The following is a 26,256-nucleotide window of genomic DNA, read 5'->3' as shown; positions in this document are numbered from 1 at the left end:
GTCGAACGCATCCTCTTCGACGCTGAATATAAAGTCGACGTCGATTTTCTCTTTGCAGCATGACTTCCCCTTGACTCCTCACCTCTCAGCGACGATCCCGCCGCTGGAGTCTTCGACGCCGAGCCCGACGTCGATGGAGAGCAAACAGGGACCAACTGCTTCGACGTCGACCGTTCTGCTAGGCCATACAGCCTAATCCTCTCCCTCTCCTTTAAAGTCCTTTTGGAAAGGTCTTCACAATGACGACATGTTGCTGGAGAGTGAGAGTCCGGCAGACAGATGATACACACCTCATGTGTGTCTGACGCAGCCTTCTTTTTTCCACAAGATGGGCATGGAACAAATAAAGAAGGCATTTTTCTGACAAAATGGTTGAAAAATCAGTCAGAAAAACACAGGATACGGACTTCCTCACAGAAATAGTAAGAAGAAGTCCAAAAAAAATCTTAAAGTTGTTATAATTTTTGACTAAAGAGTCAAAAAAGAAGAGAGCTGAATTCCAGGGTCCTTGACTGAAGGAGCCGGAAAGAACAACTGACCTAACTGTCACCCCTGAGGCATGATGGGATATGGAAGTCAGGGCTGCCTTAAAGGCACGGTGCCAGTTTTTACCTGTACAGGGCTTTTTAGTCTCTATGGTATTGTATTGCAATGCAGCCTGCAGGCTGGCAATGTGTTATACATCTGTGTTTTTCCACAGTTTGTTCTCTTTATTTTTTGCTTTCTCATGAGTGTTTACCTCATTAAAAAAAAAAAAAAAAAAGAGATTTGGGTGTATTGTTATACCTTTATACATATATATAGATATATGTGTGTTATTGGATGTGTATATTTACATTGCCTAGCCTTTTATGGGAGCTGCATTTGCTTGGAAAAAATGATATATGTTTATACATATACAGAGCTGTATATATGTATGTTTTTTACATATATAATTTTATTATTTCCGGGGTCCCCGCACATGGGCGGGAATATTCAGTGCTTATGACTATTGATGAGGATCCCCTGGAAGAGAACCACCGGATAAGTGCCCTCAGCATCACCATCATCTCCAGCATCAGTATCAGAGTGTGTGGGTGAGAATGACTGAGTTTCTGGGCTGCCAAATTGAATGTGTTCCACCAGAACTGGTGATGTGGTTCTCTTTTTTTTCAATGGAATCTTGTATGGCTCCATTGGGGTGTCTGTTATGATTTTCCGTTTGTATATGGAAAGTCTACCGGTGGTGGCGTCGATAAACTGCCTTGGAACCTCATCTTCGTGAGGCACTGCCACTGGTCTCTGTCCCATGTGTATTCCTGTTGGTGCATCGACAGTTTTCTTCGGGTCGATAGCTTCTTGCGGGTCGATACCCTTCTTCGGGTCGATACCCTTCTTCGCGTCGAACATCTTCGGTCGCACCGCTGGTGGGAGGCCGAACTTGATATGCGTTGACGCGATGTGAACCGCGCTGACCGGTGTGGGCTGCGGGGCTGTCTTCGCAACAGTTGTGGAAGCCTTGTCGTGGATGCGTAATAACGACTCCGACACCTTCTGCTTGACAAAGGGAGATGGCGTCGTGGATTGGACACGGTCCTTCGACGCCTTCTTCGTTGTGGCATCAAGCCCCGTACCAGACGTCGTCTTCTGGACAAGAATAGAGGGATGGGTTGGCTCTCGACGGCCGCCCTCTATATCTGTGGTGACGCTCTTTGGCGCCGATACCTTCGGCTCGACAACCTTGGCTTTGAGTTTCGGCGCCGCCCATGGCTCGACGTCCCCATGACCTCTCTTGGCGTCGACAGCCGTCTTTTGGGTCTTCAGCTCCGAGTGCATCGAGGCCTTGTCGCCGTGGAGAGACTCTTTTACTTTTGGTTTCGATTTCGCAGTTTCGTTTCTCGTTGATCGAGTGATGGTGCTTTGGATACCGATGGCTCTTTAGGATAGTTCGACGCCGGGCGTTTATGCGGGGCAGAAGAACGAGAGGAATGATCTTGGGTAAGGCCTTGTGGCGATCCCGCGACCTGAGCCTTATCGAGTGCCTCCTTCGGCCCTGTGGCGACCTGAGGGCCTAGCTCATGTCCAGAGCCATCCTCCTCGGCCCCAAGGGCCTCTTCGTTGTCTCCTACTTGTACGACGTCATCCTCCTCCTCATCTATTATATGTTCGTCTTCGGCATCATAGTCTGATTCACGCTCCGACGCCGGATCCGACATCTCTCCCTGAACTTCAAGGTCCACGACCTCCTCATCTTCGATCCCGAAGATGTTGTCCGGGTACGGCGCCGCTTTCTGCGCCTCAAGCCGAGCTGCTCGACGAATGCGCAGGGTCTTCTTCGATCGAAACCTGGAGCACGCCATACAGGTGGCTTCGTCGTGGTTTGGAGAGAGGCACTTGTTGCACACCGGGTGCACGTCGAAGCGAGCATACTTAGCGTTGCAAAGAGGGCAACGCTTGAAGGGGCTATTCGATGTTTTTGGTTCCATAGTCGAACTTGATCGTGCCTCGGACGTCGAAGGGCAAATGGCTAACTTCGATGAAACTACTCGGCGGCGAACGAAAACAATACCGACGAATAAAGGCCTAAATACTCTAAGAGCTAAGATTAGGACATCCGAACCCAATGGCGGAAAAAAACAATCTAAGGATGAAGGGGATGCCCATGCGCACTGTGGTCCAGGGGAGGAGCCACCTATCTCGTGATACTTCGAAGACTCTTCCAGGACAACAATGTGCAATCATCCGGACCCAACACTAGGCGGCGATCTATGCACAGATATGAATTCAGCAGCCCACATGCCTCGAACCTAACTATAACGGGGACATTTCAATGGTTTTTTACGAGTGAAATGTCCAGCTAACTACAACATGTGTGAAACCTATGTTTTTTTCAGTGAATATATATATATATATATATATATATATATATATATATATATATATATATATATATATATTAAACACCAGAGTTGCCTCGATAGAAGAAGCCACACCACGGCAAGTTGAACCTTTAATTTGCAGAATGCAGGAAAACAAAGCTGCTGCTCCCGCGCAAAATGTCTTTAGCCAAACGCGTTTCGGGCGTGTGGCCGCCCTTGGTCACTGGCAAAAGGGGAGAAGGCAGCGAACACATCACCTGCGCTGATTTAAATGTCCCGCCCCAGTGGGCGTAAGCGCAACCTGCATGCTGGTAGTTGTAGTGCAATGTAGCCCACTTGGGTATAACCATGTAAATTTTCAGGGGCCAGGCATGCGACCCATTTGGGTTCATATTGAACATTGCACTACAACTACCAGCATGCAAGTTGCGCTTACGCCCACTGGGGCGGCACATTTAAATCAGCGCAGGTGATGTGTTCGCTGCCTTCTCCCCTTTTGCCAGTGACCAAGGGCGGCTACACGCCCGAAACGCGTTTGGCTAAAGACATTTTGAGCGGGAGCAGCAGCTTTGTTTTCCTGCATTCTGCAAATTAAAGGTTTAACTTGCCGTGGTGTGGCTTCTACTATCGGGGCAACTCTGGTGTTATATATATATATATATATATATATATTACCTACTGGCGATAGCCAGTAGGTAGTTATAGTTAGGACCACGTTTCCATAGGAAAACCTCAACATTCTATTTTGAATAACTTTGGCGCCGGTCGACGAATCCTCGCGAATTTCTCAAAATAGGTGGGGCGCTACGCTCCGCTCCTTCCCTGAAAGTCTCGGGGGGATTCGTCAAGCGGGGGCTGAGATAAAAGGGGGGTCCCAAAACGCGTTTTTCCCATGCATTTTTCCATAGGACCTTTAGAACGAGCTACAGCCCGAATGGCTGAACAGAATTACTCAAAATTTGGCAGAGAGGTAGTCCCTAGGTCAAGGAAGTGCCTTTTGTAGGTTTGGTGTAAATCTGTTCAGTAGATTCTGAGAAAATAGCCTTTAAATCAATATATATATCTGAGCCAGCTTACGGTACGCTTACCGTACGCTTACGGTAAGCGTACGGCGGCGTGCGCGAGCGCGATTCTGATTGGCTCTTAGATCTTAGTAAACATTCGAATCGGCCGAAACCAGGAAGCGGCGGCCGCCATTTTGTCTCTCGCACTGAGAGAGATTTTTAAAATCTGAAGCCCAAAAACATGTAAAGGGGCTGTTTTGACAACTCCCTCCCACATAGTCATGTTGAGGGAGTCCCCAAACATCCCCCAAGTGCAAAAACGGTTTTATTTTTTTTTCGGCAATTTCGCGGGGTACGCTTACCGTACGCTTACGGTAAGCGTACGGTAAAAAAATAAAAATAAAAAAAACACTATCCACACTTACCCCACCCCCTGTGCTTTTGGTGGCCGAAGGCCACCAAATGTGCTGGGCTTATTACAATGGAAAAAAACACTATCCACACTTACCCCACCCCCTGTGCTTTTGGTGGCCGTAGGCCACCAAATGTACAGGGCTTATTGTAAGGGAAAAAAACTTAGCATTTAAAAAACCGTACTAATTCACTGAAAAAACCATAGGTTTCACACACGTTATAGTTAGGAATTAGCATTTAAAAAACCTTGCAAATTCACTGAAAAAACCATAGGTTTCACACATGTTATAGTTAGTGGAAATTTTACTCGTAAAAAACCAGTGAAATTGCCCCGTTATAGTTAGCGCAGGCAACTATAACTCACGCGACCGCAATCTTCTGCTGATGACATATGTGTCTTTATGAAAAAAAAATATTTGTAATATATGTATAGCTAAAAATGTATGGAAGAAGACATGGGCAAATAAGTGTCTAAATACAGTATTAGCATCAGCAGAGGATTGTGGTCGCGTGAGTTATAGTTGCCTGCGCTAACTATAACGGGGCAATTTCACTGGTTTTTTACGAGTAAAATTTCCACTAACTATAACATGTGTGAAACCTATGGTTTTTTCAGTGAATATATATATATATATATATATATATACACACACATATATCCACAAATATATAGAGAAGTATATACATACATAGTATCTAACAATGCATAAGTATGAATTAACAGTGATATCAACTATCATAATAGCATTTGTCAAACCTAAAGGACGGTGGTAAGGATAGAGGCTCACCTTATTGAAAAAGAATACGTAGCACTGCTGGTTCTACAGCTGTATCAGCATTACTTTCAGCTTTTAGACAGTAATGCCTGGTTAAAGTGTGCCTGCTGGACCAAGTTGCTGCTCTTCAAATTTGTTGAATAGGCACACAGGCAAAGAGCCGTTGAAGAATAAACTTCTTTCTTAGAGTGAGCTTTCACTGTTGAAGGTAGAGGTTTGCCTGCTTGTTGACGGGAAAACTGAATCCCAGAAGCTTTCCAACGTGCTTTAGTCTGTTTAGTGGCTGGATACCCCTTTCTGATTTTTCCATAAGCCACAAAAAGCTGATCAGCTTTATGTATGGTGGCTGTTTTCTGCAAGTAGAATTGTATACATCTTTTAATATCCAGGAAATGAAAAGATCTTTCTGCTGGTGACTGTGGATTTGGAAAGAACGTTTTCATTTTAACTGGTTTGTTCAAGTGAAAATCCGATGGAACCTTGGGGATAAAGGTAGGATTTGTCTGAAGTATAACAGTCTTTAGTAGAATGGAGGAAAGGATTACGAGTATTGAAAGCGTGTATACCGCTTACTTGTCCAGCTGCAGTAAGCGCCAGCAGAAGAAATGCTTTCCAAGTAATGCTCTTTAGGAAAGCCCTATGAATTGCGCTAGTAAAATATTGAGATGCCAAGGCAGAGGTGGACGCCTAAGTGGAGGGAACATTCTAAACAATACTCTAGGAAATAGTTTTATCACTCTTGATGACCAAAGCGATTGAGATCCACTATGCTCCCGAAATCTGGAAATCGCAGCAAGGAAAAACCTTAATAGAAAAATGAGAAAGGCCTGATTTAGCCAGCTGCAGGAAAAAGATAGTAGCTGATCTGGTGAATACTGAATAGGGTGTACAACTGAGCATGCGCACCAATGGCAGAATCTCTTTCACTTGAGTTTGTAAGTCTTGATAGTGGAAGGCGCTCTAGCGTTAGCCAGGACTTCGACAGTCAGCAGGTATACTTAGGTCTGAGAACTCAGTGTTCAGGAGCCAGGCTACTAATCGTAGAGATGTTGGGTCCGGATGGCAGACCTGGCCGCAATTCGTTGTCAGCAAGTTCTGTAATGGGCGTAACAATCTGGGTTTGCACTACGATAGAAGCAGAAGCTCTGTGAACCAGAACTGGCAAGGCCACCTGGGCGCTATCAGTAGAATTTGGCAGGGTTCTTCCCTTATCTTCCAAAGCACCCGTGGGATGAAAGGAATTGGAGGAAAAGCGTAAGCATAAATCTTTGATCAATTTATCGAAAATGCATTCCCGTTCAATTCTGGTTGGGGTAGCCAGCTGGTGAAAAATTGGCCTTTGCGGTTCAGACTGGTCGTAAATAGGTCCAACCTCTGTTTGCCCCACAACCTAAAGATGTGATTCGGCATTGGTTGGTGGAGTTCCCACTAGTGGCTGGCTGTAATTGACCTGCTCAAGGAGTCCGCCAGGATGTTGGCCACTCCTGGAACATGTTCCGCTGCCAATGTTATCTGGTGTTGAATCGCCCAATCCCAGAATTGCTAGGCCTGTAGGGATAGCGTAGTTGATTTTGTTCCCCCTTGTTTAAGTCATGCATGCTTGCTGTGTTTTCTGTCCGAAGCCCCGGATATATTCGAGAGGAAAGATTTCAGGGACAGGAATATCGCTTTCAACTCTAAAACATTCATGTGTAGTGTTCGCTGGTGACTGTTCCAATTTCTTTACTGTCTGTCCTTCTAGATGTGCTCCCCACCCCTCAAGGGATGCATCGGTTATTATGAAACCTGGCGAATTCGCTAGGAACGATAGGCCTGCGAGTTCACCATTGGAGCCCCTCTTTCATTTGAGGCATTACCCTGCTAATATAGAAGGACCCTGATATTTACAGCCACTGACTGTCCAGCTCCTCCTGCAAGGGTCTCATCTGAAAGCGACAGTTTGAAAGGATAAGTTACTTACCGGGGGGCGTGGCTTGGCGCCCGGAGAGAATGGCGGCGTTCGTGTGACGCTCCGGCGAGCGGATCGGAACAACCGTGTCCTACGGCTCTCCTGTGCTAATGGTGTGCGGTTCCTGACGTCGGAAGATATGCTGATACTAACAAGCCTCTTTGCGAGTCCTTAGGCAGCCTGTGACTCCGGGAATCCATTCTGTCATGCTCAGCGTTTCTGAGGCGCTGACAGCGGACGCCATCTTGAATGCGACGTTTTTTCCGTGAGGAGAACTCCCGGTGAGAGAAATGTGGTGCGCACGTGCATATGGCGTTTTTCTCCTTCTGGTCACTGAAAAGCTGTGCAAATTGAGGTCTCAACTCCTTTGGAGCCCTATGTCTGGACTACTCTTCTCCCGAGTCATTAAGCTCATTCCCTAATAATATATTTTCTTGCATTGCACCCGTTAGATTCTGTCATGGATGTCAGTTTGTTAAGGGTCCCTGAAACCCTTTTGGATTGCCCAATTCCTTTCAGCTTGGAGTTGATGTGTTTTGCTCTGAATTTCTGATTAACAATGTTCTTTCAATCATTTTTTTGTCATTGAGCCTGGGAGAAGCCCTGGTGTCTCATTGGAGTAAGTTATGCTTCGGATGCAGTGTTTCCAGACCCTGTGCTGGCTTTCTGTGTATGGAGAAATAAAGTTTTAATTGCTACCGCTTTTACTCAAGGCACCAAGTCATCTTAGTCATTTTACTAGCGATTCGAAAGGTACAATAAAGGATTCTTCTTTGGATACTGGCAATTCTCCGACGGGGAGTACAAGCCCAAACCTTATGTGTGCAGGAACAGATGAGATAACCTGTTCTGTTTGAGGTGCATCTCTCCTCTCTTCTATGGGTAGAACATATAAGGAGTTGCGCAAGCCTTCTCCAACTCCTCGCAAATTTCTCCTACACACCAGTTCTAGATATCAGTGTCTGGAGATGGAGGACTCCTCTGACCACTCTGCTAAACTCTCCTCTTCTGCTTCAGCTTCACAAACGAGCGGCGCCGCCAAGGGTCAATCAAAAGACTTAAAAAGGACCCCCCCTTCTCCTCCCAAACAAACTTCACAAGTCATAATGGATATTTTATTGGAGGAAATTAGGGCTTTGCGTCCTTTTATTGAAGAAACTAAAACTACTCTTGAGGAAACTAAATCTACTCTTCAGCAGTTATCTGACAAGTGGTCTAATATTGATGGTCGTGTAACCCTCCTAGAACAATCTGTGGATACTCTTACTTCCTCTGTTGCCAAAGTTGATCCATTATGCGTCCAAATATCTACACTCCACAAGCAACTTGAGAATTTAGAGAACAGAAATAGGAGGAACAATCTTCGTATTTATGGCCTGGCAGAAAATTCAGAGGGGTCGGATGCCCTTGCCTTTTTCAAATCCTTTTTGCCGAAGATTCTCAAACTGCCAGATACCACTAATCTCAATATACAGAGAGCTCATCGTTTAGGTCCTCTTCCTACAGGGTTCTCTAATGCTCACGTTAAAAGGCCGAGAGGTGTTATCCTCTACTTCCTAGAATACACAGATTTACTTACAGTATTATCTTCGGCCAGAGCTCTCCCTCGACTCACCTGGTCTGGTAATCCGCTTTTCTTTTCACAAGATTATGCTAAACCTACTGCTGATTGGCGCAAGGAATTCCTTTCACTCAGACCACAGCTGCGTTCTATGGGAGCGAGATATGGTCTTTTTCATCCCTGCCTTTTCAAGGTGACTTAACAACAAGACTACTACTTATGATGATCCACTGAAACTAAAGAGTTTTTTGTACTCTCATGTCGTCACTGGAATGGACACTGCTGCTTCTTCAAGCTCTTAATCTTTAGTTTCGTTCACATATGTTAAGGCTTTTACGCTTTATTCCTTGTTGGTTATCCGGATTGTTATGCTTATATAGTTTTTACTAGCTGTATGTTTTACGTTCACTTTCTATATTCTTAATATTTCACATTTGTACTGTTTCCCCCTTGCACAGATTTCTTCATCCGTACCGTCACCCACCTTCATGTTCTTGGAGTTCGTTGCGGTTGTCTTCCTTCCTTGCCTTCCCTTTGGAGCTCACGACCCGTCATTTTTCTATGTGGCCTCCATCCTCCCCCCCCGTTTGTTCGTTTGACATTATGTAAGTTTTTTGATCTTTTTCTTCTGCTATTTTGTTCTTACATTTCTTCCTCTTCCTTCTTTCAGCTCCCCAGCTCTTCATTTTCTCTTTGGTTTTGTCTCTCTCCAGCACATTTTCTGTCTTCTCTTCTTGTTTCAGCCTTTTCATTTTTACTCTTTGCTGCTGGTGTTTATCATATCTCTTCTGTTCCATTCTTCCCTTTTTTCCTCATTATGTAACTGGCTTTTATTTTAATGTTTTTTATGAAATAATCTCTTATTTTTGCTATTTCATATTGATATGCCTTTATGCTTTAAATGTATTTCTTTTTTATGGTTATTCTTCAACTGGTTTTTTGGTATGCTTTTCTAATATTGTTTCATGCCTTTGAAAATATTTTCTTGGAATGTTAGAGGTTTACACTCGCCAATTAAAAACCAGAGTATTATCTCATTTGACCAAACTTAACGCAGATGTTGCCTGTATACAGGAATCCCATCTATCGGCGGATGAATCTGCTAAACTGAGAAGGGGCTGGGTGGGTGAGGTATATTTTTCCCCAGGTGATGGTAAACGTAACGGTGTTTTGATTTTGTTTAGAAAATCTCTTCCAATCAAGTCAGTAACGCAGTTTGCTGATACTTCAGGTAGATAGGTGTTAGTTAACTTTATTCTAGACAATGTTCCTATTTCCATTTTAAATGTGTATGCCCCTACAGGTGGAGATGCCTCTTTTTAGACCTCTTTAGCTCCCCTAATCACCCAACACTATATAGATAACTTCATTTTGGTAGGTGACTGCAATGATGTTGTTGACCCCTTTTTAGACAGGCATTCAGCCAGCGCTTACATTCCACATAAGTCACAAAAGTCTTTTACCCACCTCATTGCGCAATACCATCTTACTGATGCCTGGAGGCTCTGCAATCCCACTTTGCGAGAATATTCTTTTTTTTCACCCCCTCACCAAACTCAATCCCGATTAAACTATTTTTTTATTTCACATAACCTTACCCAATCCCTTATTACTTCGGACATCGGCTCCATCTTAATATCGGCTCATGCCCCAGTTTCCATTTCTTTGGATGTATTACAAAAGCCTACCTCCATTAAAAAATTGCGTTTTAACAACGCTCTTCTTCTAGATGTACAATTTATTTCTTCCTTTACATCCTTTTTTCACGATTATTTTATGTTCAATCATACGGACGATGTTCCATTTCCTGTTGTCTGGGAAGCTTTTAAAGCATCAGCTAGAGATTATCATTAATTATGTTTCTCGCAAGCGTAAGAGAGCCCAACAAGCTACCAAGGTTTTACTTTAGGTTTTACTTTCCGAAATTAAACATTTAGAACACTTATATTACACGTCTAAATCAAAAGATTGCTTAAATGACCTCATTTCTGCTAAACTTCAATTTAACAAAGATTCCACATTTAATGCCTCTAATTTTCTCTTAAAGTCTAGCGCTAAGTTCTACGGCGGGTAAAATAAGGCTGGAAAATTGTTGGCTAATTATTTAAAGGTGAGACAAAACAAGGTCAACATTATATCTATCTATGGTCATGATGGATCACAAACACAAAAGCAAAGACATTTTACAAGAATTTTTACATTTTTATGAAACTTTTTATTCCTCCGAAGCATCTTCGTCTGAACAGTCTATCCCTCAATTTTTCTCAAGCATTTCTTCTCCCTTTGATATTCCTCCGGACCTTTCTTCTTTAGAATCCGATCTTACATGTAAGGATTTCCTCCAGGCTCTTCGAACTCTTAAGCTTGGGAAAGCTCCGGGGCCGGATGGCTTTACTGTTGAATTTCTCTCGTTTTCCAAATTTGCTCATCCCCAAATTACATTTGCTTCTCTCTAACTTTCTTCAAACTGGTTCCACTTCTGTTTCCTTCTCTGATGCCCTTATTTGTATTATCCCTAAACCGGGTAAAGATCCACAGCATTGTAAAAATTATCGCCCTATTTCTCTAGTAAATATTGATTATAAAATGTTTTCCAAGGCATTAAGCTTTGCGTTTAGAGTCTTTCTTACCTGAGCTTTTAGGGAAAGAGCAGTCTGGTTTTGTTAAAGGTAGATTGTTGTCGGATAACACTAGACTATTTTTTGACATCCTCTCCAAAACTTCACATTATTCTCATTCCCTCGCAGCCATAGCTTTGGATGCGGAAAAAGCTTTCGATCGGGTTGGATGGCCGTATCTGTTTAAAACCCTAAAGTGGTTTGGTTTTGGTCCGAAATTCTCTTCCCTGATTTCCTTCCTTTATTCTCGCCCTAGAGCAGCAATTTCGGCGAATGGGGGTTTATCTTCTTATTTTTCACTGGGAAGAGGGGTTAGATAGGGTTGCCCACTTTCACCTTTTTTATTTAATCTTGCTTTAGAACCCTTCCTATTGCGACTTCGTCAGAATGATAACATACATGGTTTCAACTTTCATAATACTAATATTAAAATGGCAGCTTATGCTGATGACGTCTTACGATTACTTTCCCAACCAGTTACCTCCCTTCCCGCATTTTTAGACGAAGTTCACTCTTTTGCTCAAGTTTCGGGCTATAAACTAAATAAAGATAAGTGCGAAATCCTTCCACTCACTAAAATGACTTTCAAAGATGACTTCTCTACTTCAGGTTTTACCTGGAGTCCTAATTCTATTAAATATTTGGGCCTCAATTTTCATTCCTCTCTTTCGGGTACAATCACTAAATGTATGGAGGATTGCGTACAGAAACTAACTACTCTCAATAATAAATGGCATCCTCTCTATTTGTCGTGGTGGGGACGATTGGACACAATTAAGATGGTGCCCTCTCCCATTGTTTTGTTTACGATATCCAATATACCACTTGCTATTCCCTTGAAATATTTCAAGAAAATTAACTATTCTTTCTTCCTTTCTGTGGGGGCATAAAAAATCTCATATGTCTTTGTCTAAGCTAATGCGCTCCAAAAGAGAGGGTGGGGTGAACTTTCCCTTATATCACAAATCTTTTCTTTTGCATCAAGTTTCGCATTGGATTGATGATTCCTCATTCTCCTCTCCTCTCTGGTTGACCTTAGAAAATTCTTTCATTTCTCCCTTTTCCTTCAAAGAATATCTTATATTTTCTCGCAGACCCCAGTCTCTATCAACTCCTATTCTTAAATATACCTCCAAAATTCTTCCTTGCTTACCTGCTTCCTCCTTTTTTGACCAGCCTATCTGGCATAACACGTCTATTCTAATTAAAAATAAACCAATTTTTTGGAAATCCTGGAGAATGTGTGGGCTTATTTGGGTACATCAATTGTTTCACCATACCCAGATCATTTCCTTTGAATTAGCTGCTGTATCTTTCAATTTCCCTCCTACTTTTCGGGCCAAGTATTTGTTGTTGACACACGCATTACAGCAGGCCTATGATGTCCATCTTCCTGTACCTTTCTCATCAATTCGCACACCCTCTGTTGCATCTTCACTGAACTCTTTACTTCTTACGCATCCTAAAGCTTCCAAGATATACGCTTTCCTTAACACTCCATCCTCCCCCCGTACCAAGACCACTATAGAGACGGATTGGGAAAAAGATCTTGTAGCCTCTTGGCCTATTGAGTTATGGGACAAGTTGTGGTTGAAGATTCGTAAATCCTCTAGGGCTGCTAGCACCACTCAAACACTATTTTTTATTTATAATCGTCTATTGTTTTCACCACTCACCCTCAGCAAGCATTTCCCAGATACCCCCAACAAGTGTTGGTCCTGCTCCTCACCATATGCTGATCTTTATCACATGCTTTTCAGCTGTCACCTTGTTCTTAGCTTCTGGAAGCAGGTTTGGTCTCAAATTAACAAGATTTTTTCTTCCACTCACCCCTTTTCTTATTCTCATATTTTTTTTAGGGAGTCTTTCCCCCATCTGGGATCATTGCACCTGTAGCGTTAGAATAATTGATTTACTACTAGCAGTAGCATTCCAACAAATAACAAAAAATTGGAAAGATTCTACCAAACTATCTTATAAAGCTTGGTGGTACGCAGTTTTCTATAATCACAGATTAGATACGACCTTTGTTTATCCCTTAACCTTAGCTTCTAAACGACGAGAATTAAGGAGTCCAGTTAGTCTTTTTTTACTTAAGTGCTCGCACCTCTCTGTCCTTCACCTCCGTTACAGCAAGAAGTCCTTAAACCTGCTTGAATTCCTGTTCTCTATTAACAAGATTTTAACTTTTTACCTTTTTTTTTTCTCATTACTTCATTGTATTGTAAGGTATATCTCAATTCCCTTTTTCATGCCTTATTCTGTATTAATTGCCAGTTTTGCTTATAATTATTCTTAATTTTTTATATTTTCTATTTTCCCTTATGTTATTGATATTACTTAATCTGTTATATGCTTTTGTTTATTAGCTTTGTATTAATCTTTTTTACTGACTTATTTTGTAACCTTTGAGCTTTCTCTTTTAATAAACATTTTCTTAAACTAAAAAAAAAAAAAGTTACTTACCTGTAATCCTAGTTCTCTTCCAGGGGTATCCTCAAAGTTATAAGCACTGAATATTTCTGCCCACGTGCGGGACCCCAGAAATAATAAAAATTATATATGAAAAACCTATATATTCACACATACATATACATACATACATACTTATACACATACATACTTCTACACATACATACTTATACACATACATACATACACATACATATACTTGTACACATACAAAACACATACATACACACACATACATACATATACATACACATTTTATTTATTGTTTCCAAATCAATGAAGCTCCCATCTAGGAGGCTAAACAATGTAATTACACACATAAAAACTGTATTTGCCAATATATATAAAAACACAAGGGGGCAAGTGGCACTTGAACTCTGTTTTTTAATGAGCAAAGTACTCATAAAAAGCAAACTGCAAATAAAGTGGACATTGTTAGCCTACAGGCTGCATTGTAAACCAATAGCATAGAAAATGAAAGCATTTTCAACAAAAACTGGCACAGTGCCTTTAAGACAGCCATGACCCCCAGCTTCCCATCATGCCTCAGGGGTGACAGTTAAGTCAGTTCTTTGCGTAATCCTGAAGAACAGGGGAGAAAGATATCCTTTAAAACAATGAAGAAAAGTCTCATTTGCCTGGAGAGGTGGGTGGGTTGCTTATGACTTTGATGAGGATACCCGTGGAAGAGAACTAGGATTACAGGTAAGTAACTTATCCTTCTCTTCCAGGAGATCCTCATCAATAGTCATAAGCACTGAATAGAATAGCAAGCCCATCTTCCACCTTGCAGGCAAACGAGAGCGAGAATGACCCAACATATAATAACAGTCGTAATCAACTGCTGAACAGATTCTTCAAGGAGGCCTGGCCAATTTGGGTGTCTGTTCTGGTGTCTGAATCTAGATAGTAGTGCCTCGTAAAAGTGTGGACGGACTTCCCAGTCGCCGCCTTACAGATTTCAAATAAGGGTAGGTTATGGAGAAAAGCAGTAGTAGCCGCTTTTCCTCTGGTAGTGTGTGCCTTGGGAGTAAACCCAAGGGGCCCTCTGCGCTAGTTGATGGGCAAGCTTGATACATGAAACTATCCATCTGGAGATGGACCTCTTTGAAGCTGCTCAACCTGTCCTGATCGACCCATAGCTAACAAATAGTTGATCAGATTTTCTCGTGGACTTGGACCTATCCAGATTGGACTTGAAAAGAGTTTTAAAGTTCTAAGAGTGCAAAGCCCTATCAGCTGGAGTGGAGGGATTAGGAAAAAAAGTGGGCAGAGATATAGACTGATTTACATGAAAACCCAACACCACTTTAGGGAGGAAAGAGGGGTGCGTCCTCAATACGACCCTTTTCAGATGAAAGACTGTATAAGGCTCCATAGAGCAGAGAGCCTGTATTTCGCTCACTCTGCGAGCTGACGTGATCGCTACCACGAAAGCAGTCTTCCAAGAAAGGTGTTGTAAGGTTGCTTTGTGTATGGGTTCGAAAGGCGGACCCATCACTTTTGATAGCACCAGGTTTAGCTCCCAGGGTGGACAAGGAGGTCGGACTGGAGGGTAAACTTTCTTTAATCCTTGTAAAAAGTCTTAAACCTGTAATTGAAAAAAGAAAGGTTGAGAAGGTGAACGCCTATATGCAGTGATAGCTGCTAAGTGCACCTTAATGGAAGGAAACTTCAAACCTGCCTTTGCCAGATAGAGAAGGTTAAGGAAGGATGACCTCATCCTGCCCTTTGGTTGGGTTACAATTGTTTTGAACACACCACATATAAAAACGCTTCCACTTGCACGCATACGAGTGCCATGTGGAAGGACTTCTTGCTTCTTTCAAGATGGACCTGCAGTCCTGTGACAGTCTTAAGTGGCCATACTGGAGGACCTCAGGAGCCATGCTGCCATGTTCAGTGAGGGAATGTTGGGGTGATGAATCCTCCTGTTCATCTTGGATAGTAGGTCCGGCTTGCACGGCTGCTTCCTGTGAGGGCACTCCGACAAATGTAGAAGGTCCGGGTACCACCATTGCCTCGGCCAGTCTGGGACAATTAGTATCATCCTTGTGTGTGAATGAGACCGCTTCGTCACCGTCTTCGGGATGAGAGGGAGGGGTGGACAAGCGTACACAAATGCCCCTGACCAGTCCATCAAAAGGGCATTCCCCTTCGATCCTGGTCGGTAAAACCTTGAGGCGAAGTTTTGGCATTTCGTCTTTTCTTCGTCCACGAAGAGGTCGATGGTGGGACGACCGCACGCTTGGAAAATGTCTTCTACAAACTTGTCGTTGAGAACCCAGTCTTCTCTGTCCTCGAAGTGACGACTGAGCGTCTGCTCACGTTCTGCTCTCCCGGCAGATGGACTGCTGTGATCGATACATTTCGTGCCAGGAGCCAATGCCACAGCGCTTGCGCTTCCAATGACAGTGTGCGTGAGCGCGTTCCCCCCGGTTTGTTCAGGTAGTACATGGTGGTGGTATTGTCCGTCTGTACTAAGATCGAATTTTCCTGAATTGAGGGAAGGAAAGCCTTGAGGGCTAGGTGCATGGCCCTCAGCTCTAGCATGTTGATGTGGTAGGACCGTTCTTTTGGTGAACATAAACCTTGAGTTTGGAGAGACCACATGTGGGCTCCCCAGCCCTGCAGTGAAGCGTCCGTGATCAGTGTGTGAGCAGGCGGAGTTTCATTAAATGGAATTCCGACTTGCAAATTCCCCTCCTTCATCCACCACAGGATGGAGGCTCTTGCTGCGTTTGAAAGATTTATTTTTTCGTCCCAGCGAGCTGCTTGTTGGTCCCATTTGTCCTCCAGATCCTGCTGAAGAGGACGCATTTGCAGTCTGGCATTGGCAACCAGGAAGATGCACGATGCCATCGACCCTAACTGGGAGGCAATCCAACGAACCGGTAGCCTGTTGTAGCGCAGAACCAGCTTGCATTTCTGTATGAGGGAACACTGTCTCTCCTCCGAAGGAAACACTTTTCCTACTTCGGAGTCTAGCAGAGCACCTAAGTTATGAATTCTCTGAGTTGGCTGTGAAGTCGATTTGTCGAAATTTACATGCAGGCCCAGCTGGTGACAAAGTGTGAGACAGTTCAGGAAATGATTCCTCACACTGTTTGGAGAGGGGCCTTTCAACAGCCAATTGTCTAAGTACGGGTACACGAACATTCCTCTGCGTCGCAATGCGGCTACCACTACCCGGCATGCACTTTGTGAACACCCGGGGGGCTGACGTCAATCCGAAGGGCAGAACCTTGAACTGGTAATGAGATGTTCACACCAGAAATCTCAGGAATTGTCTGTGATGTTGATTTATTGGAACATGAACATACGCATCTTGCAGATCCAGCGAACACACCCAATCCCCTTGTCTGAGATGTGGATATATTTGATGGAGAGCCAACATGCAAAACTTCTTTCTGATGGATTGGTTGAGCGTCCACAGGTCCAGAATGGGTCTGTACTCTAATTTTCGACCCTTCTTCTTTACCAAGAAGTATCTTGAGTAAGGAATATGCTACTTAACAGTATGCATCTGTTCTTGGCATGTAGAGCTGCAGAGCCTCTTCCACAAATAGTGCTAACAACCGACGCATCACTCACGGGGTGTAGTCCAAGGGAGGAGTTACCCATCTCATGACCAAAGACTTCTTCCGAAGACGACAACAACCTGCAAGCATCCGAGCCCAACACTAGATGGCGATCTACTATCCTAAGTGTGTGATCTGCAGCTCATATGCCTCGAACACTCATCTCCCTCTCTGAGCAACTGGCACCCTCTCGATGGCCAACTTTGAGAAGGGTGGCCACTTCTTTTTGTAAGAGCTTCCGTTGGTGACACAACAATGGTACTGGTGGAATTGAGGGAGGACGGTGTCGAAAACGTAGAGAGTACCCATGCTGCAGCGTAGCTAGCACCCACCGATCCTTTGTGATAGCTTGCCACTCTACGAGATGATTTGCGATACTTTCCCCCCCCACCTGTGAGAAAGTGCCATCTTTCTTGCATGGTATGCCCCCACTTTTTGCTGAATTGCTGAATGTACTTTGACTGAGTGTGCCCTGGACTCCTCCAAATCAGGTGCCCAGGGCCTATGTTTCTTCCCTAAAAACCTCAAACCCAAATTGGCAAACCCTGGCTGTAGGAAGGTAGATATCTGACTATGGTTACCCACAACTTTTTGCCTAGTGTCTAGCTGGTTTTTCGACTTAGTTGGCCTGAGATCCTGCCATTCAGGGTCTCAGGCTGTCTGCTCTCTCTTTAAAATGGACTCCATGTACCCTAGGTACATACCCAATTGGTAAGGATCACCTTATTGGACCCTGTACAGTGTAGGGTAAGTTACTTATCTGTAATCCTAGTTCTCTTCCAGGGGTATCCTCATCAAAGTCATAAGCACTGAATATTCCCGCCCATGTGCGGGGACCCCGGAAATAATAAAATCATATATGTAAAAAACATACATATATACAGCTCTGTATATGTATAAACATATATTATTTTTTCCACGCAAATGCAGCCCCTAAAAAAGAAGGCTAGGCAATGTATAAATACACATCCAATAATACATATAGGTATAATAAAACACCTAAATCTCTTTTTTTTTTTTTTTTTTAATGAGGTAAACACTCATGAGAAAGCCAAAAAGAGAGAAAACTGTGGGAAACACAGATCTACAACACATTGCTAGCCTGCAGGCTGCATTGCAATACAATACCATAGAGACTGAAAAGCCCTGTATAGGTAAAAACTGGCACCGTGCCTTTAAGGCAGCCCTGGCTTCCATATCCCATCATGCCTCGGGGTGACAGATAGGTCAGTTCTTTGCGGGACCGTAGTCCTAAACACAAAGATGTATCCTTTCCATAATGAATAATACATTTCTTCTCATTTGCCTGGGGAGGTGGGTGGGTTGCTTATGACTTTGATGAGGATACCCCTGGAAGAGAACTAGGATTACAGGTAAGTAACTTACCCTTCTCTTCCAGGGGATCCTCATCAATAGTCATAAGCACTGAATAGAGTAGCAAGCTCACCTTCCACCTGCAGGCAAATGAAAAAAAGATTGTACCACACATGGAATAAGAAGATCATGAAACTGATTATGTATGGAACAGATTCCTCAAGGAGGCTTGTCCTACTTGAGTGTCTGCTCTGGTGTCCGAATCCAGACAATACTGTCTGGTAAAGGTGTGGACAGATCTCCAAGTGGCTGCCTTGCAGATCTCGGAGAGTGGGACATTATTGAGAAAAGCAGCGGTAGCCGCTTTTCCTCTTGTAGAGTGTGCTCTAGGGCGCGCCTCCAATGGTTTTTGAGCCAGTTGGTAGGCCAATGTAATACTTGAAACAATCCACCTAGCAATGGAACGTTCGGAAGCAGCAAAGCCCATACGGACAACCCCGTAGTTCACAAACAGTTGATCAGATTTCCTAACATTCTTAGTCCTATCTAGATAGAATTTTAGGACCGTTTTGACATCTAAAGAATGCAACGCCCTCTCTGCCGGAGAGGAGGGGTTGGGAAAAAAGGTTGGCAAGGAGATGGCTTGATTTACATGAAAGTCCGATACCACCTTAGGCAGGAATGAAGGATGAGTCCTCATCACTACCCTATTGAGATGAAACGTAGTGTAGGGTTCTTTAGAACAGAGGGCCTGTATCTCACTGACCCTCCGTGCTGAAGTGATGGCTATTAAAAAGGCTGTCTTCCATGTGAGGTGCTGTAGGCTAGCCTTATGAATAGGCTCAAAGGGAGAACCCATGAGCCTTGAAAGAACCAGGTTTAGCTCCCAAGAGGGAGAGGGAGGTCTAACAGGGGGATAGACTGAGACCTTGCAAGAAATCCTTCACCACCTGTAACTTAAAAAATGACTGCTGCGTTGGAGTACGCCTGTATGCTGTTATGGCTGCTAGGTGAACCTTTATGGATGAAAATTTCAACCCTGCCCTTGCTAAATGAAGAAGATAGGGCAAAATTACATCCTCCTGGTATTTTGTTGGATCATAATGATGCTGAGCACACCAAATGTAAAATCTTTTCCACTTACAAAAGTAGGAATGTCTTGTCGAAGGCCTCCTGGCTTCCTTAAGTATGGACATACACTCTTGAGGGAGGTTCAGATGTCCATACTGGAGGACTTCAGGAGCCATGCAGTTAAGCTCAGCGAGGGAAGGCTGGGATGGTAAATCTTCCCCTGCATCTTGGATAACAAATCCGGCCTGCACGGCAGCCGTTTGTGGGGGCGGATCGACATGTGCAGGAGATCCGTGTACCACCACTGCCTCGGCCAGTCCGGTGCTATGAGGATCATCTTGGCAGATGAATTCTGCAGCTTGGTCACCACCTTGGGGATTAGTGGGAGAGGCGGAAAAGCGTACACAAATGTCATTGACCAATTGATCAAAAGGGCATTCCCTAGGGATCCTGGTCGATGGTATCTTGAGGCGAAGCCTCGGCATTTTGTGTTGTGCTCGTACGCGAAGAGGTCCACTTGCGGACGCCCCCATTCCCCGAAGATGTCTTCTAACACCTCGTCGTTTATTACCCAGTCTTCTGGTTCTTGAAAATGACGACTGAGCAAGTCCGCTTGCACGTTGAGTTCTCCTGGTAGGTGCACCGCTTTCAATGAGATGTTCCTTGCTAGGATCCAGTGCCACAGGGACTGAGCTTCCAGCGAGAGCGTCCTGGATCGAGTACCCCCCTGCTTGTTCAGGTAGTACATTGTGGTGGTATTGTCCGTCTGTACTAGAATGGTACTCGTCGTGATCGCAGGCAGGAACGCTTTGAGGGCTTGGTGGACTGCCCTGAGCTCCAGCATGTTGATGTGGTACAACTGCTCGCTGCTGGACCACCGTCCCTGAGTTTGCAGAGAGCCGAAATGCGCACCCCAGCCTTGAAGGGATGCGTCCGTGATTAAGGTCTGAGTTGGGGGCTCTTGATGGAAGGGGATCCCCACTTGTAGATTTAGTGGCTTCAGCCACCACTTGACTGACTGCCTGGCCGCTGAGGAAAGGCAAACTTTTTCTTCCCACAGGGAATTCCTTTGATCCCATTTGTCCTCGAGATCTTGCTGGAGAGGACGCATCCTTAGCCTGGCATTGGGCACTAGGAAAATGCAGGATGCCATGGCCCCAAGCAGAGATGAGATTTGTCTTGCCGACGACAGATTGTTGGATAGAATCTGCCTGCCTTTGAGGATAATGGATGACTGTCTTTCCTCCGAAGGAAACACTTTTCCTACTACGGAGTCTATAGTTGCACCCAGGTAGTGGATCCTCTGTGTTGGTGAAAAATTAGACTTTTTGACATTCACTCCGAGACCCAACTTGCGACATAAGTTCAGGCAGAGCGACAGCTGCGATCGAACACTCTGAGGCGATGGACCCTTTATTAGCCAGTCGTCTAGGTAGGGGTAGACGAAGACTCCTGCCCGCCTCAGAGCAGCCGCTACTACTGCCACGCATTTTGTGAATACTCGAGGAGCTGACTTCAGGCCAAATGGAAGAACCTTGAACTGATAGTGAGAGTTCCCCACCGCAAACCTGAGAAATTTCCGATGATTCCGTTGGATGGGAATATGGAAATATGCGTCCTGAAGGTCCAGCGAACACATCCAATCGCCCAACCGGAGATGAGGATATATTTGGTGGAGCGCCAGCATGCGAAATTTTTCCTTTCTTATGTGTTTGTTCAGTATCCGTAGATCCAAAATGGGTCTGTACTCTACCTTCGCACTCCTTTTTTGAATCAGAAAGTATCTGGAGTAAACTCCCTTTCCTCTTTGGTTTTTGGGTACTTTTTCTATTGCAGATTTGAGCAGAAGAGACGCCACCTCTTCCCTGAGCTGCGTTGGATGCTGGGCCGAATGAACAGGAGGAATCGATGGAGGGTGGCTTCGGAAACGAAGCGAGTACCCATGCCGCAGTATATTGAGAACCCACTTGTCCTTTGTGATGGATTGCCACTCTGGAAGATGATGCACAACACTTCCTCCCACCGGAGCGGTGGACAGCATCGGAGGAAGCGGTTCCTCATTGCTTCCCTGGGGCCTTGTTTCCAGCGTTTGACTGCCTGTTGTTACCGCGTCCCCTGGATGGTCTGCGGGACTGGTACTGCTGCTTCTTTTGACCTTGCTGGTCCTGGTTCTTCTGCCACTGAGGGGTTTGAACCGTCTGTTGGTAGTTACGCCTGTCATTTCCCCTGCGGCGTCGAAACTCTTTCCTCTTTTCAAGCCCCACTGCTTTCATTGTCTCCAGTTCTGCTTTCATACGGGCCATTTCTTCGTCCGCATGAGACCCAAAAAGTGAATTGCCCGAGAAAGGCAGATTTAGAATTCTCGCCTGCGCTTCCGGCTTCAAGGCCGTCAATCTAAGCCAAGATGATCTTCTGGCTGTGATTCCATGGGCATATGAATGTGCTGCTAATGTTGCCCCATCTGCCGCTGCACTTATGACCTGGTTAGAAACCAGACTCCCCTCGTGCAAAATTTCTTCAAAGTCCCGTCTATCCTCTGATGGAACTTTTTCGATGAACCTCTGGAGAGAGTCCCACAAAGATCTATCATAGCGCCCCAGAAGCGCTGAGGCGCTGGCCACCTTTAGGCTAGAAGATGCCGAACCGCAAACTCTCCTACTCCAAGAGTCTTGCGTCTCACTGTCTTTATCTGGGGGCACCGTTGAAGACCACGCTACTGCATGCGTCTTTCTAGCAGCAGCGGTGATGACAGAGTCCGGTGGAGGATCTGATCTTAGGAACAGAGGATCTTCCGGGGCAGGACGGTACTTCTTTAGAATCCGCGCCGGTGCAGATTTGGTGGACGCTGGCGTGAGAAAAATATCCATTACTGGTTGCAGCAAACCAGGGACTAACGGCAACAGTGGACGTGACACTGCTCTTTCATGAAGAGTTTCAAAGATTATGGAGGAGGTGATCTCCTGAACCGGCATAGGGATATTTAATTTTGTAGCTCCTCTACACAACACTTCCTGAAAAGTAGAGATATCATCCACCGGAGATACCCTGGAGGGTGGTGTCTGAGAGTGTCGGCAAATAATCCCTTCTGGATTATCTAGATGGCGGGGAGGAGGAAGGGGTCCTACGGCGCCGTCTCTCCGATCTGGTCGACTCTCTCCTGTGGGAGGAGGATCTGGATCGCCTCCTTGGTGTTCGAGAGCGACGTCGAGAATCTCTTCCCCGAGAACGTGATCTGACCGGTCTCGCTGGGAAGTCCATGCCTCTTAACCTTGTTAGTGAGGCCTTGATTGCGTGAGACACAGCCGCGTCCTGAGGCGTCTCTCCTGCGGGACTTTGAGGAACCGCATGTCCCTCTTCCAGCGGACTAATTTCTCTTGCAGGCACTGGAGATTGATTCACAATTTCCGGTGACTCGGAACTTGAACTCGAGCCCTCTGAACCTGAAGGCGAGATAGATATAAAACGTGGTGATTCAGTTGTATATACCAGTCTATGAGGGGATTTGCGCCTTGAAACTGGCCGGATCGTAAGGCGAACATGCGACACCTCCTGAGTACCCTCTGCAGAAGACCGCCTCGACGGTGATAGGCCTACCACCGGAGACCTGGGACTTGACTCCTCGATGATCAATGGAGATTTTTCTTGCCTCGACGTCGAGAACCTAGTCGTCGACGGAGGACTTGGTCTGAACGGAGGTCTAGACCCCGACGGGGAATCTCGCCTCGACGTTATGGACTTCTCCAAAGCCTTGGATACCTGCAAGGACGGAGGCACCTGCCTCGACGTCGACTCCTGCCTCGACGTCTGTCTTGACGGAGGCGCCTGCCTCGACGTCGAATGCTCCGACGACGAATGCCTCGACGTCGCCATTCTCTTAGCCGACGATCGATCTTTCCTCGACGGCGAACTTTGTCTTGGTCTCGACGTCGACGTAGACTTCGGAGTCGAACGCCTACGAACCTCTTGCGACGTCGACTGATCTCTCACATTCCTCGACGTCGAATGATGTCCTTCCTTCGACGTCGAACGAGGTCTCTGTTTCGACGTCGATCGATCCCTTGACGTAGAAAGATGCCTCTTAGAGGGCGACCTGTGACGGCGATCCTTCGACGCCGATCTCTTTGACGTCGAAGTCGTCGACGACGAACGCATCCGCTTCGCCGCTGTATCTAAAGTCGATGACTATTTTCTTTTTGCAGCATGACTACCCCTGGACTCCTCACCTCTCAGCAACGATCCCGCCGCTGGAGTCTTCGACGCCGAGCCCGACGCCGATGGGGAGCAAACAGGGACCAGCTGCCTCGACGTCGACCGTTCTGACAAGCCGTAGAGTCTAATCCTCTCTCTCTCCTTTAAAGTCCTTTTAGAAAGGTCTTTACAATGATGACATGTTGCTGGAGAGTGAGAATCCGGCAGGCAGACGATACACACGTCATGTGTGTCTGAAGATCAGAAAAATACAGGATACTGACTTCTTCCAAGATATTAATAAGAGGAAGTCCAAAAAATCACTATAACTGCAAATAATTCTTGACTAAAAAGCCAAAAAGAAGAGAGCTGAATTCCAGGGTCCTGACTGAAGGAGCCGGAAAGAACAACTGACCTAACTGTCACCCCTGAGGCATGATGGGATATGGAAGCCAGGGCTGCCTTAAAGGCACAGTGCCAGTTTTTACCTATACAGGGCTTTTCAGTCTCTATGGTATTGTATTGCAATGCAGCCTGCAGGCTAGCAATGTGTTGTAGATCTGTGTTTCCCACAGTTCTCTCTCTTTTTGGCTTTCTCATGAGTGTTTACCTCATAAAAAAAAAAAAAAAAAAAAAGAGATTTAGGTGTTTTATTATACCTATATGTATTATTGGATGTGTATTTATACATTGCCTAGCCTTTTTTAGGGGCTGCATTTGCGTGGAAAAAATAATATATGTTTATACATATACAGAGCTGTATATATGTATGTTTTTTACATATATGATTTTATTATTTCCGGGGTCCCCGCACATGGGCGGGAATATTCAGTGCTTATGACTATTGATGAGGATCCCTTGGAAGAGAACCCTAGGTACCCAGGGCATAGGTGTACCCTAGGCCTCCCAGGGGCTGCAGCATGTATTATGCCACCCCTGGTCTGGCCTTCCAATCAGACACAACTGGCTGATCACTCAGCTGGGGCAAGGTCGTGTAATCACCCCTTGCTTAGATATAGTATACCTATATCTACCCTTAATATAGACACATGTGTACCTATCAGCCACTCCTATGGCAGGCCTTAACAATCCTGGAGGCAGAGTGCTTGGTAACATGTGAGATGGTGCTCTAGCATGAGCTGAGCCTGTCTGCAGCTTTCGGAACCAAGTCCTTATAGCTGTTCTATGATATAGCCTACCATATACTCTTAAAGTGCCTTATAATCTTAAACGGTTATGGTAACTATGGTTGGGCTGTATCAAAACATGTCGTGTAAGGTGTCTAACACTTTGGAATAATACCCCCATCCCGTTTCTGGGGATGAGGATATTATTCCTCCCTTCTAGAGGGAGAGACATGTTAAAATCCTACTTTGCTGTTTAACTCTCACCAAAGCCTCAGCGTCACAAAATGGATGCTGCTGCCACAGACACGAGTCTGACCTCCTGCTGCTGGGAGTGATCCCGGCCAGGGAAGCTTGGACAATAGGTTTCCTGCTTGGGGAGGTGCTAGCACCTCCCCAGACAGACTTTAGTGTATTGGGGCAGGGAGGGCTGAAAGGAATAAGACATGCCTGGGGCACACAAGGTTTCCCATGCATAGTCCAGTTCAAACCGGTGCTGGGGCACTCCAGCCCCAGTCCTGGCGCGAAACTGGACAAAGGGAAGGGGGTGTAACCACCCCCCTCCCAGGTCCCACCCATAAGGAGTGACCTAGCAGGCAACCCAGCCCCCCAGATTGGTATAAGTGTGGTAGCTGGGCCCCTGGAGATTAGATTATCCTGAACCTGCAACTTGAACAGAAACTCGACCTTCGACATTCGACGAAAGAAGAAGACTGAAGAATCTCCCTTGTGGCCAAGGAGTGGCTACCCTGTGCAAACAGGCACCATCAAGAGACTTACCCTTTGCTTTGCTGAAGTTCTACGAGGGACCGACTGCAGAGCCCGACCAGAGCATTGACTTCCAGACTTCTCCGACCCTGATCCACATCCACAGCTGAGCTGAGATCCGTGGAGGCGACGAGAGACGTGGGACCGGCTACCTGGGAAAAGTGGCGAGTATCTTCCAGCGCAGCTGCTGAGGTACCCTCGAAGTTTTGCACCGGGGATTGAGAAGCCCCAACCCCAAGCACCATCTGCACCGAAGACCAGCCCCCCCACACTCCACGAGTCCTGCGTGGGGCCCTTCTGCATTTTCCTGCTTGCCGCGTCTGTCCGGTTGCTTGCCCGTTGGCTAGCGGCCTTTGTGACGACACACCTTTAAATCTTCACTGCTGGTTTGGCTCCTCCAGACTGGCTCCCGCTTCTTTGCAAAAGAGAAGCACCCCAGACCTTCCTGGTCTGCACCAGAAGCAAGTCCTCCGTTCTTCGCGGGTTCCGCTTGCTAAGGCTTGGTGAGTCCTAGTTCGACTTCGCCGCCGCCGCCAGCAAGAGCCTTCGTGGGACAGCT

At 45.5% G+C, this 26,256-nt stretch overlaps 1 protein-coding gene and 1 long non-coding RNA gene across 4 annotated transcripts in view; one reads left to right on the top strand and one right to left on the bottom strand.

The window, feature by feature from the left end:
• The window catches only part of ANXA5 (annexin A5), a 980,312-nt gene that overhangs the window by 267,963 nt on the left and 686,093 nt on the right, over window positions 1–26,256 (bottom strand). The window lies entirely within an intron of this gene.
• Window positions 1–26,256, top strand: part of LOC146862379 (uncharacterized) — a 357,116-nt gene that overhangs the window by 318,005 nt on the left and 12,855 nt on the right. Inside the window, exon 3 of the long non-coding RNA XR_014978119.1 lies at window positions 9,020–9,166. This is a non-coding gene — a long non-coding RNA (uncharacterized LOC146862379). The remainder of the gene's footprint in view (window positions 1–9,019; window positions 9,167–26,256) is intronic.

Source organism: Triturus cristatus, chromosome 2_2, assembly GCF_964204655.1.
Source record: "Triturus cristatus chromosome 2_2, aTriCri1.1, whole genome shotgun sequence".
Lineage (NCBI taxonomy): Eukaryota > Metazoa > Chordata > Amphibia > Caudata > Salamandridae > Triturus > Triturus cristatus.
This window is presented reverse-complemented; position numbering and strand designations above follow the sequence as displayed.